We start from the raw sequence: 11953 nt of genomic DNA, 5'->3' as shown, positions 1-11953 counted from the left end.
ATGATTATTATTATGATTATTATTATTAGACAATAGACAATATTACCTACTGACCAACCAATACGCATTTTTTGGAAAAGTTGTCAGAACGAACCTTCAATTTATGGTACCAGAAGAAAAGATTTTATCTGCAGCTTTAACGCCTACAGGCAATCTAGGACTGGATTCACGACGTACTCCTTGAGGTCAGAGAAAGGTTTCTCGGATGATCTGAAGCTACCACAATAGGAACACTAAAGAGAGGGGCAAACGACACTTCGTCCTGGAATGACGCAACAATTTCTTTGAATTTAGTAGAGGTGTCTTCCTCATCACCTTAGCAAAAATAGAAACTAACTTCTACACACAAAAGTAACACTAAAAATGGGCCAATTATTTTTGCAAATAAGAAATATATACCACATACTACAAAGGGTGTAATTACTGGAATTGTAAACAAAATTCACCAAGCTAATTTCGTGCAAATATCTAACTCAATCTTTTACGTAAATCTTATATATTTCCTTATACGCTAATAGTTCATCGAAAAAACAATATAATAAAACAACACTTTTTAAACCTCATCACCATTACCACTTTTTTAATTTGCACTATGAGGCAAGACGAAATTTTTTTGAATCCCGAGAGCAACACTATTAACCCCAGTCTTAGGTCTCAAACACATTTTTTTTTTTTTTTTTTTTGCTGAGTGATCCGTGTGTAAAACCTATAAATTGATAAAATACATTGTGCGATCACAATGAAAAGCAGTTATGAACGTTTAAAGATACACTAATCGTTACACAATATATCCCAATAATAAATATGGTTTAAATTTTATTAGATACGCACTTCCTACATTTCTAGTGACGCAGAAGTATTCTTAGAACATCTAGATAAGGTAATACATTTTGTACGTAAATTTACAGAACGAGACGAGAAGGGAATTTTCGAGAAACGAGACAATAAAGAAGGTTCGAAGAATTGAGACGAGACGATGCGTCTATAAAATGTACAAGACGAAATAATAAACCTTATTTCTCGTACGGGGCGCGGTGGTTCAGTGGTAGAGCGTTCACCTCCGTTGCATGGAGTTCCTGGTTCGATCCCAGCTTGCACTGTGTAAACTTTGTGGTAACAAATACAGTGCTAATGAGTTTTCTCGGGGTTCTCTCGTTTCCTCCCACTTTCTTCATTCTACCATTTTATTCATTTCTCATCATCACCACCTACTTCAGCCTAACCCCCAATATCGTGGGACGTAAAACTCAAATATTTCACTTCCGTGTTCATATTTCTTGTATCGACACGTCTCATGGAAAACACCATTTTGCACCGAATGATGTAAAGGAAAATCTAGTCAAATTTTACCTGAACATATTCATGGTACTATTAACCGTCGAGTGGTGAATGATTTGTTCCATTGTATGTGATCCGGAGTAAGTTATACGATAGTGTTTTTGTTTGTTTAGGAGGTATTTTAAGGAAATAATTCACGAAATATGTTACAAAATTGAGGATCTGTTTCTCGCGAGGGCTTTCTCACCCTAAAATAACTTCGCCCACAATGATATGAGGACGAGGGACAACTCCCTACGTGAGGATGACGATGAACGAGGGCAAGGAGAAATTTCCAGTAGGAACGCGAGGGCGATGGACAACCATCCTCACGAGGACGAGTTTGAACGAGTCGAGACTTAACTTTCACTGCGAGGGTATAACAAAATACTTTGGATAGGTTAATAATTACCTGTACCTTGGGCAGAAAGTGCTCATACATATGCACTATGCTTCATAGAATGTTAATTTAATAATAACAGAAGAAGAATGTTTTTAAGATATGTAAGATATTATTATGGGATAGTAGTTGCTATGTACATGTTTATGGTTACCGAGTCAGCAAGTTTGTGTGCTTGACAGTGTTAAGGAAAATATATTATAAAGTATATCAACTAATAAACCATTTTTAACACTGTTTATCGACGTTATCATTCTGATAGAAAAGGTGAGAATAAATAGTCTATAATTATTAAAGATTATTACCACTCGAGATTTGTATATCTTACTTAGCCGAACCAGGTTGACGACTACTCTTAGTAAGTCGTTATAAAAATTTTTGTTTATCTCACCCGGGACATACTGTAAATTCTCATCCCGAAGCATAGTAGGAGTGAATTTACTTTTGCAATTTAGTTAATGAATACAAATTTGACCGTATTGAGCAGTGGTAGAATAATTGTAAGAAAAATGGACAACGAAACAATGGAAAAGGAATCCCATAATAGTGACAATGGTGAACATAATGTAGCACCAGAAATGACATCATCAGAAGATCGAATATTGTTAGTCTTACAGCAGCAATTAATGCAAATGTCTACTGAATTAAAGCAGACGATGAAGCATAACTCTGAAGAATCTAACAAGCAATATGAAGAATTAAGTAGACGATTCGACGAATCTAACAAGCAATATGAAGAATTAAGTAGACGAATGGAACAGAAGTTCGACGAATCTAACAAGCAATATGAAGAATTAAGTAGACGGATAGAACAGAAATCAGACGAAACGAAACAGACAATTGTCCAGGTGGTGAATGATATCTCCTCACAGTTTGAGGAAAAGTTAAAAAGAATATCCGAGGATTGTCAGGAGAAGCACAATCACCAAAGCCAAGAAATCAGTGCTATAAAAAAGGATTTGGAAGTAACAGAATCTTCCGTGCAACAACAAAAGATCCAGGTCATCAGTAATGCTAACAATATACGTGCAAATACACAATTGTTAGTTACGTTACAGGAAGAAATTAGAATGCTACAGGTTAAGGACAACACTTACCGCAATAACCTGTGTGATGATCGCTTGGAGTTTCCACACTCACCAGAGATGAACCCACCTTCGCCGGTATCTGATGAGGATATCATTTTAGAAGAAATGCATCCGAAGAGTACAGATGGACGAAACATAGGTGGTGCAACGACACATCACGTCATGAATAGGAACTGTCACCCAATGGGTACATGCAATGATAAAAGGAAGGTAAAATTAAGTGTTAAGATGAGTGAAATACGAACCATGAGTAAATTCAGTGGTAAGTGTAACGAGAATGCTACTTCTTTCTTAGAGAAATTCCAGGACGAGTGCAATATTATGTGTATAGATAGATCACAATATATGAAATTAATCCCTCATGTATTACTCCCACCTTGTTCATTATGGTTTAAAGCAGTACGTGATCACATCACTACATATGAGGAATTTAAAGCGGCATTGATCGCGAATTATGAAAATGACTTTTTGCTGGCAAATAGAGATGCCACCATCAGAAATCAACACTTCAATCCTCGATTGCATAAATCTGTTGTAGAGTTTGTTGTAAATACATACAACGAATTAAAGGTTGTTAATCCATTGCTATCGGAATCGAGAATAATAGCATCGATTCGAAATTTGCTTCCATTTAAGTTACAACAGATCTTATTTTCCACACAGTGTATGAGTTTCAACCATTTATTGATGCTTGTCCAATGCTATGAAACTCAATACCATGCTATGAATCAACAAGCAGGAATGGGTAAAAATAAGAATAATTCAGATCATTTTGTGCCTGTTCGGAATTTAAATATCCGAAGTGTGAATAATACGGAACATAACCCAAGCCGAGTAAATTCTAGCAATCAAAATGAGCAAAATAGACAAAGTTATGTAGGGAATCCGCCTAACCTAATTAGTCGTAGCAATCCATATGTTAGATCATATAATCAAAATAGGTTTAAAAATAGACGGAATGTATGGCGAAATTCCAGGAATACAGCGAACTACGTGGATAGACGTAATGAGAGGTCAAGAGATGGCACTTCGTGCCAAAACCAGAATCACGACGTAATACATGTACAAAATAGTACAGAACCTAATCATGATTGTGCAGTACAATGTACTTTATTAGATTCATATGCAAGTATGAATGTAACCTGATTACCGTTAATGAAATTAGGTTAAACCCATATTAGTTATAGATTCATGTGAATTTTCATTTTAAAGTTTATGTGTTAATATCAATAATGAAAACGATTCTTATAAATACTTGAAGTGCTTAAATAGAGTTTTAGGTAGACTGGAAAATTAATTTTCAAATGATTTTTATTCTTTCTTGTTAATGTGAAGAATCATAATTCGATTTATAATTAATTAAAAGCAAAGATTATTTATATTAGATTGATTTGTGTTGAAAACTTAATTATCAAAGATTACGTTAAGAAGAAGATCTATTCTATAAAACTAATTATTCGACGACTGTTTTTATGAGCTATCCTATAATTATTCGAACAAAATTCTTCTTTATTATGACATCTTAGTGCTACGATGTATACATTAAATGCAACATCTAACTTATTTGTTATTCAATGCGCCCTGAAAGAGCAAACGTTATTTATAACATCACCGTTTTAATAATGATCAAAACTATTAATCATGGTAATTTGTGTGTCACCCTCGTCAATTATATTAATAAGCGACGATGTTTTTAATGATAATAAAATAAATAATAATAATAATTAATGTAATAAAAGATAAGGAGTAATGAAATTAAAGATTTGTTATAAATGTATATATATATATATATATGAAATGTAATGAAGATATATACGAGGTGTGATCAAAATATAAAGAACATATGTAATTTAAGAACATTGTTGTAAACGGACCAGTGGTTCTTGAATATAAAAGCCAAACTCACGTATGACTTTTATATTCAGTCCATTTGTCGGGCGACATTCTTATATAACAAAATACTTTGAATAGGTTAATAATTACCTGTACCTTGGGCAGAAAGTGCTCATACATATGCACTATGCTTCATAGAATGTTAATTTAATAATAACAGAAGAAGAATGTTTTTAAGATATGTAAGATATTATTATGGGATAGTAGTTGCTATGTACATGTTTATGGTTACCGAGTCAGCAAGTTTGTGTGCTTGACAGTGTTAAGGAAAATATATTATAAAGTATATCAACTAATAAACCATTTTTAACACTGTTTATCGACGTTATCATTCTGATAGAAAAGGTGAGAATAAATAGTCTATAATTATTAAAGGTTATTACCACTCGAGATTTGTATATCTTACTTAGCCGAACCAGGTTGACGACTACTCTTAGTAAGTCGTTATAAGGGCAAGCGAGGGCGATGGACCATTCCCATTGCGAGAGCGTGGATGAACGAGGGCGAGGGCCAGCTTCCACTACGAGGCGAAGGTGATAGACAACTCTCTTCGCTAGGGCGAGTGTACGCGATAAGTTTTCAGAATGAGGGCGATAATAACGAGGGTGATAGCTGTCACCACGGAGACGAGTGTGCGCGAGGGACGATGGACAATTCCCTTTGGGACGGAAAGGGTGAACGAGGGTGAGAGCCAATGAAATGAAACCTTTGAGTTTTACGTTCCACGTTTATGCCGGTTAGGCTAAAGAAGACGGTGATGATGAGTGATGGATGAAATGGTGAAATAAAGAAAGTGGGAGGTAAATCGAGTTTAAGAATATGTCCACGCTTTCTGTTATTCCGTTAACTTATTGTTCAATTTCGGGAATGAGCGAAAAGTAGTAAGAGACAGCGAAAAGAGACATAGTCGATTGGAATAAAACTCGAAAGGAAAGAGTAATGTGTTGGACTACCTTCTGCTGTGTGAAGAGTGATGCACCTTACTTACTTGAAGACGAACTCTACATGCTACAGTGAGGGTCAGCAAAAAGATTAAGTCTCGCCATATCTTGATTTATCGGAGACTGCTTCTAACACGTCCGATCAGTTCGATAGTCCACGGTTTTCTGCTAACCGGAAATTATCTATGTCATCTCTCGACTATTTCCCCAATGAGTCCGTACGTTGGGGTGCAACTCGACCGAAAAATGTATAATGTTTCTCAGACGAGTCATCATGAGTGCGGACCATAAAACACTATGATCTCAGGGAAAAAATTCCTGAGACATCCCTAATTACCCTAGGACTATAACTCGCCAATCATTCTCTTCAGAATAGAACTGTCTTTCAGGCGGTACCATTCACATGTCTCCATCATGTATCTAAGGCGGGAAATTCCTGAAAACAGCGATTTTTTGGGGCAAAATTTTCCTTTTTTCAACTTTTGCCCCTCTGGACCCCCCTGTTTTTACGCAGAAATAAAAAAAAACTTCTGGTAAATACTACTCGGTGGACTGAATGTTTGTGCAAAATTTCAATCTTCTATGTGAAAAAATAGGCCCGCCAGAAAAAATTTCCCTACCATGCCCCACTTTTACCCTATACAGAAGTATATTTGGATAAAAATGCACTGAGATGGCCCTAATTACCCTAGAATAATATTTCGACCATCGTTCTCTTCAGAATGGAACTGCCTTTCAGACAGTATGACTCACGTGGTCCTATCATGTATGGGAGGCGGGAAAATGACGAGAACGGGATTTTTGGGGTAAAACATCCCTTTTTTAACCATTTGCCCCTCTGGTTCCCCTCCTGTTTTAACACTGACATCGGAACAAAAAATCTGGTAAATACTACTCGGTGGACTGAATGTTTGTGGAAAATTTCAATCTTCTACGTTCAAAAATAAGCCCGCCAAAAATATATATATACGAACAGTGCCCCATTTTTCCCTATATAGAAGTATATTTTTTAAAAATTCCCTGAGACATCCCTAATTACCCTAGGATAATAATTCGACCGTCGTTCTCTTTAGAATGGAACTGTCTTTCAGATGGTATGACTCACGTGGTCCTATCATGTATGTAAGGCGGGAAAATTACGAAAAACGGGATTTTGGGGGTAAAACAATCCCTTTTTTTTACCTCTTTGCCCCTCTGGTTCTCCCTCTGTTTTATCACAGACATCGGAACAAAAAATCTGGTAAATACTACTCGGTAGACTGAATGTTTGTACAAAATTTCAATCTTCTACGTAGAAAAATAAGCCCGCCAAAAATATTGAACATAGGATTAAAAAATGAGAAAATAAATTTTTGACTTATGACGTCATCACCTCCTATGTTTGGACGCAGGACGGTCTGAAACCATACGTAATGTCTTCTACAAGGCCTCTGGACTTCGAAAACAAAAAAAAATCGGACGAAAAAGCTCAAATAGAAGATAAATAACGCAATGTACCATGAAAAACGCGTAATGTACAAATTGTACCATAGGATCCCAAAAGGGCTAGTGGTAGCGTTTCTTTCAGAAAACATGTGCTGCGTGGGGACATTCTTAATGCCGGAGTGGAGCACTTTAAATCTACGTATTAAGAGGACTCCATACCTCCACAAAAACACGCAGAACAGACCTTCCGTTTTGAACATTTTTCTCAGTTACGACTAAAGATAGAACTATGGAGTTTTTTTTTATATACTTCACAAAACATGTCGGCACAAATCCTTCTGAACAAAAATTATTAATTTTCATCCTTAATGAGTAAATTTGGTATAAAAATGGGGAATAAGCGTCATTTTCACATGCAATTTTCTCCAGAACCCCACATGCTAATAAAAATCCGTTTTGAAGGAATTGTGCATTGATCTTTGCACTTGACATTCGCACTATAACTTGTAATGTCAGTTTTGATATATCGATACTGTATGTAGAAAACGAAACCCTTGTAACAGCGTAAAGTTTCTCTGCACTGTAGAGACATCTTGTGCTTAAAGTTCGACAGAACCTAAGCTTCACCCACAGTAGAATTCGGAGGGATACAATAAAGTAGTTCGCGAGGGAAGATCCGCATGCGACGTCTGCTGGCAAGGAAAAGCAGCATTATTGTGTGTATTGTGTGACAGGTGTAATATTTTTTGACGTGTGCATTTCAAGAGTTTACTGAAGTTCCCAACATGAAGCCAAGGAAGGAAGTAGGGATGTATCTACATGAGCGCAGAAGCAAGGCAAAAATAAGTTAGATTTTTGCTTATACATTTGCTTTTTGCTCATTGCAACAGAGATTCTACTCAAAGATTTTTGCCCTACACCAACTCTACTAGCAATTTGTCGTTGTGTATATCTTCCTTCCGCCAGAAGTGTTTTGATAACTTCCACTTTACGTGAAGAAAGATCTCTGGTTTTCACATTATGCAGCGATTACAGGACTTCAAAGACTAAAATTTTAATACACAAAACACGTCACGATCACTTTAAACTGGCCCATTCGAACTGTTGAACGCTTTGAATGTTGTAACTGCTTACGACTGCTACCACAACACTTCAGGATCGGAGTCTGTTATTTCTTTGGGCCGGGCCGGGCTGGGGCCGATTATTGCATTTCTTTAATAGTTATTTACTTTCGTTAAACGATAATTAGAATAAAGGCAAACGCTGAAGAAGTGTGCCCGTGAAAAATGTTACAAAATAAAACTTTTAAAATTTATCGGGCCCGGGCCGAAAAATTCGGTTCGTGCAGGTATCTGCGCTGTATACAACTGAGACACCACTTTCAGAACTTTCTCCTCCACTAATGTCATCTGCTGTTCAACTGTGATATCATCACTTCAACTGTACAGTAAGCAAATGAAGGATCCTCTATTGGTGGTTTAACTCTTAACTCACATGTTTTAGAACTCCTAAATTAGGGCTGCAACATCAGCTTTGCATTTTACGGGCGTGAGTCTAATAATTTGAACAAGTCTGTACACATTTGATTGATTAATGACAGTAGGAAATTACTTTTGCAGTAGTGGTTGATACTATTTGTTAAATAATTATCTACTATTAATATAAATAATGGAAAATATATTAAACTCTTTATTGTACCTTCTTGCATTTATATATTTTTCAAAATTTTCCTACCCGTGCCTACCCGCTAAAGCCGCCACTGATTGTAACACCCTGTACATGTAAATATACTGCAGATTTATGAAACGAAATGTGGGGAATGATAGGAACACTTTAAATGTATTAATATTGTATTGCATAATGAAAGTTTCCTGTATATGAATTTCAATATATATATATATATATATATATATATATATATATATATATATATATATATATATTCATCCTCACGGCATTGTCAAGGCTCTATATTTGTATTTTACATTTATTATTGCAACCGGGTGTTACTGACTTCCGTATACGGTAGCCCGATCATCACCCTTGTTCTTCGCGCGCACAGTCATTCGAAGAACTGAAAACGTACTCTGTACACAAACAGTTTATGGTTGTGAACTCGGAAAGCCTGGTACTTCTGCTTGTCAAGGTCAAAAAATGGGAGAAAAAAGGATGTGTAGAATGTAAAGAGGGTGCAACAGTGACTGATGCTTGTAAGGGAACATATTCATTTGTAGTTCGTGCACATTCCGCCTGTAGCGCTACTGTGGCACGACGTATATTGTAACTGTATAACTCTTGTACACCGCTAGTAGGTCTATTCGCGTTAGTGACGACCGAAACTATGTTGTCAGCTCTGACTGCGATAAGGCACTGCCGTGCTGCTTTTCCTTCTCTTTTTTCCCCCTTTTCCATTTGTGAGACGCCAAACATGTTGTTTTTGCTTGTTGCACGCGCTGAACGGGTTTCGGCGAGCGAAGTATTTAAGAAGTTGACTACATATTCTTGTTTGTGATAGTTTTAAATTGGTTAACTGTTGAAAAATATACGAAAATAAAGCTGTACTTGTTAAGGTATATTAGTCGAGGACGTAGCTACTGACAGTGTTGATTACAGATTTTCTCGAGGAAGAATTTAATTACAGTAGAGGTGAAAAGGAGACGTCTATTTAGACAGCCCCCCCCCTTATCAGACTCAATCGGAAATGGTCTCAATCGTTTGTACACAAATGTGCAGGCGAAATTTTCGTTTGTACACAATTAAGGGCGCCGTCAGAACGAAAACAAAGTGGGGGCTGTCTAAATGGTAGCCCCCCACCAACAAGTCCTATTCAAGCACAAATTGTCGCAATCATTTGTACATCGTTTCTACAGAAATGTGAAGGCGAAATTTTCGTTTGTACACAGTTAGGGGCGCCGCCAGAACGAAAAACAATGGGGACTGTCTAAGTGGTAGCCCCCGACCATGTCCTATTCAATCACAAATTGTCGCAATAGTTTGTACTTCGTTTGTACAGAAATGTGCACCCGAAATTTTCGTTTGTACATAATTAAGGGCGCCGCCAGAACAGAAAAAATGGGGGCTGTCTAAGTGGTAGCCCCCCACCATGTCCAATTCAATCACAAGTTGTCGCATTCGTTTGTGCATCGTTTGTACAGAAATGTGCAGGCGAAATGTTTGTTTGAACAAACTTAGGGGCGCCGCCAGAACGAAAACAAAGTGGGGAGCTGTCTGAGTGGTAGCTCCCCCCACGATGTCCAATTGAATCACAAAGTATCGCAATCGTTTGTACATTGTTTGTACAGAAATGTGCAGGCCAAATTTTCGTTTGTACACTATTAGGGGCGCCGCCAGAACGAAAACAATGTGGGGGGCTTTCTAAGTGATAGCCCAATCACCATGTTCAATTCAATCACAAATTGTCGCAATCGTTTGTACATCGTTTGTACAGAAATATGCATGCAAAATTTTCGTTTGTACACAATTAGGGGCGAGCTCAGAACGAAAACAAAGGGGGGCTGTCTAAGTGGTAGCCCCCCACCATGTCCAATTCAATCACAAATTGTCACAATCGTTTCTATATCGTTTGTACAGAAATGTGCAGGCTAAATTATTGTTTGTACATAATTAAGGGCGCCGCCAGAACGAAAACAAAGTGGGGGCTGTTTAAGTGATAGCCCCCCACCATGTCCAATTCAATCACAAATTGTCGCAATCGTTTCTACATCGTTTGTACAGAAATGTGCATGCAAAATTTTCGTTTGTACATAATTAGGGGCGCCGCCAGAGCGAAAACAAAGTGGGGGGCTTTCTAAGTGATAGCCCAATCACCATGTTCAATTCAATCACAAATTGTCGCAATCGTTTGTACATCGTTTGTACAGAAATATGCAGGCAAAATTTTCGTTTGTACACAATTAGGGGCGACCTCAGAACGAAAACAAAGGGGGGGTGTCCAAATGGTAGCCCTCCCACCATGTGCAATTGAATCACAAATTGTCGCAATCGTTTGAATATAGTTATAAAGAAATGTGCAGGCGAGATTTTCGTTTGTAAACACAATTAGGGGCGCCGCCAGAACGAAAACAAAGTGAGGGGCTGTCTAAATGTTAGCCCTCCCACCATGTTCAATTCAACCACAAACTGTCGCACTTGTTTGTACGCCTTTGTACATAAATGTGCAGCTGAAATTTTCGTTTGCACATAAATGTGGCCCCGCCAAAACGATAACAAACTATGGGCTCTCTAATTGATAGGCCTCTCACCATGTCGAATTCAACCACAAACTGTCGCACTTGTTTGTTACGGTTTTGTACAGAAATTTGCAGGCGAAATTTTCGTTTGTACACAATTGCGGGAACGCCAAAACGATAACAAAGTATAGGCTACCTAATTGGTAGCACCCCCTACGTCCGATTCAAAAGAAAATCATCTCAATTGTTTGCACATCGTTTGAGCAGTAATGCGCAGGAGAAATGTTTTTTCTAAGCTATCAGATGCGTGGACAGAACGAAAAAAAAGGGGAGTTGTCTAAGTGCTAGCCCCACCATGTTCGATTGAACCACAAATTGTCGCGATCGTTTATACATCGTTTGTGCAGAAATGTGCAGGTAAAATTTTCGTTTGTATTAAATAATATACGGATGTGAGTATTTTTAATATCTGCGATCAACATTAACCGGTTTGAATAACGGTTGATGAGTTTGAAAATGGTTCCTATTGCACTAGTTGAAAAAAAATTCTTTTTCTCTGGCACACGGAAGAAAGTGCCTGATTCTAATAGAACTTTTCACGTAGAATTCGAATCTGCAATCAGTTTTTCTCCATCACCCTCAGTTTTCCCGTGACAGAGGTGTTTTTGGAAAATTTCCCCTCAAATTTCTGTTCTTTTT

This window comes from Thermobia domestica, chromosome 9 (assembly GCF_964235325.1).
Source record: "Thermobia domestica chromosome 9, izTheDome1.hap1.1, whole genome shotgun sequence".
Lineage (NCBI taxonomy): Eukaryota > Metazoa > Arthropoda > Insecta > Zygentoma > Lepismatidae > Thermobia > Thermobia domestica.
Note: the sequence above shows the minus strand (reverse complement) of the source record.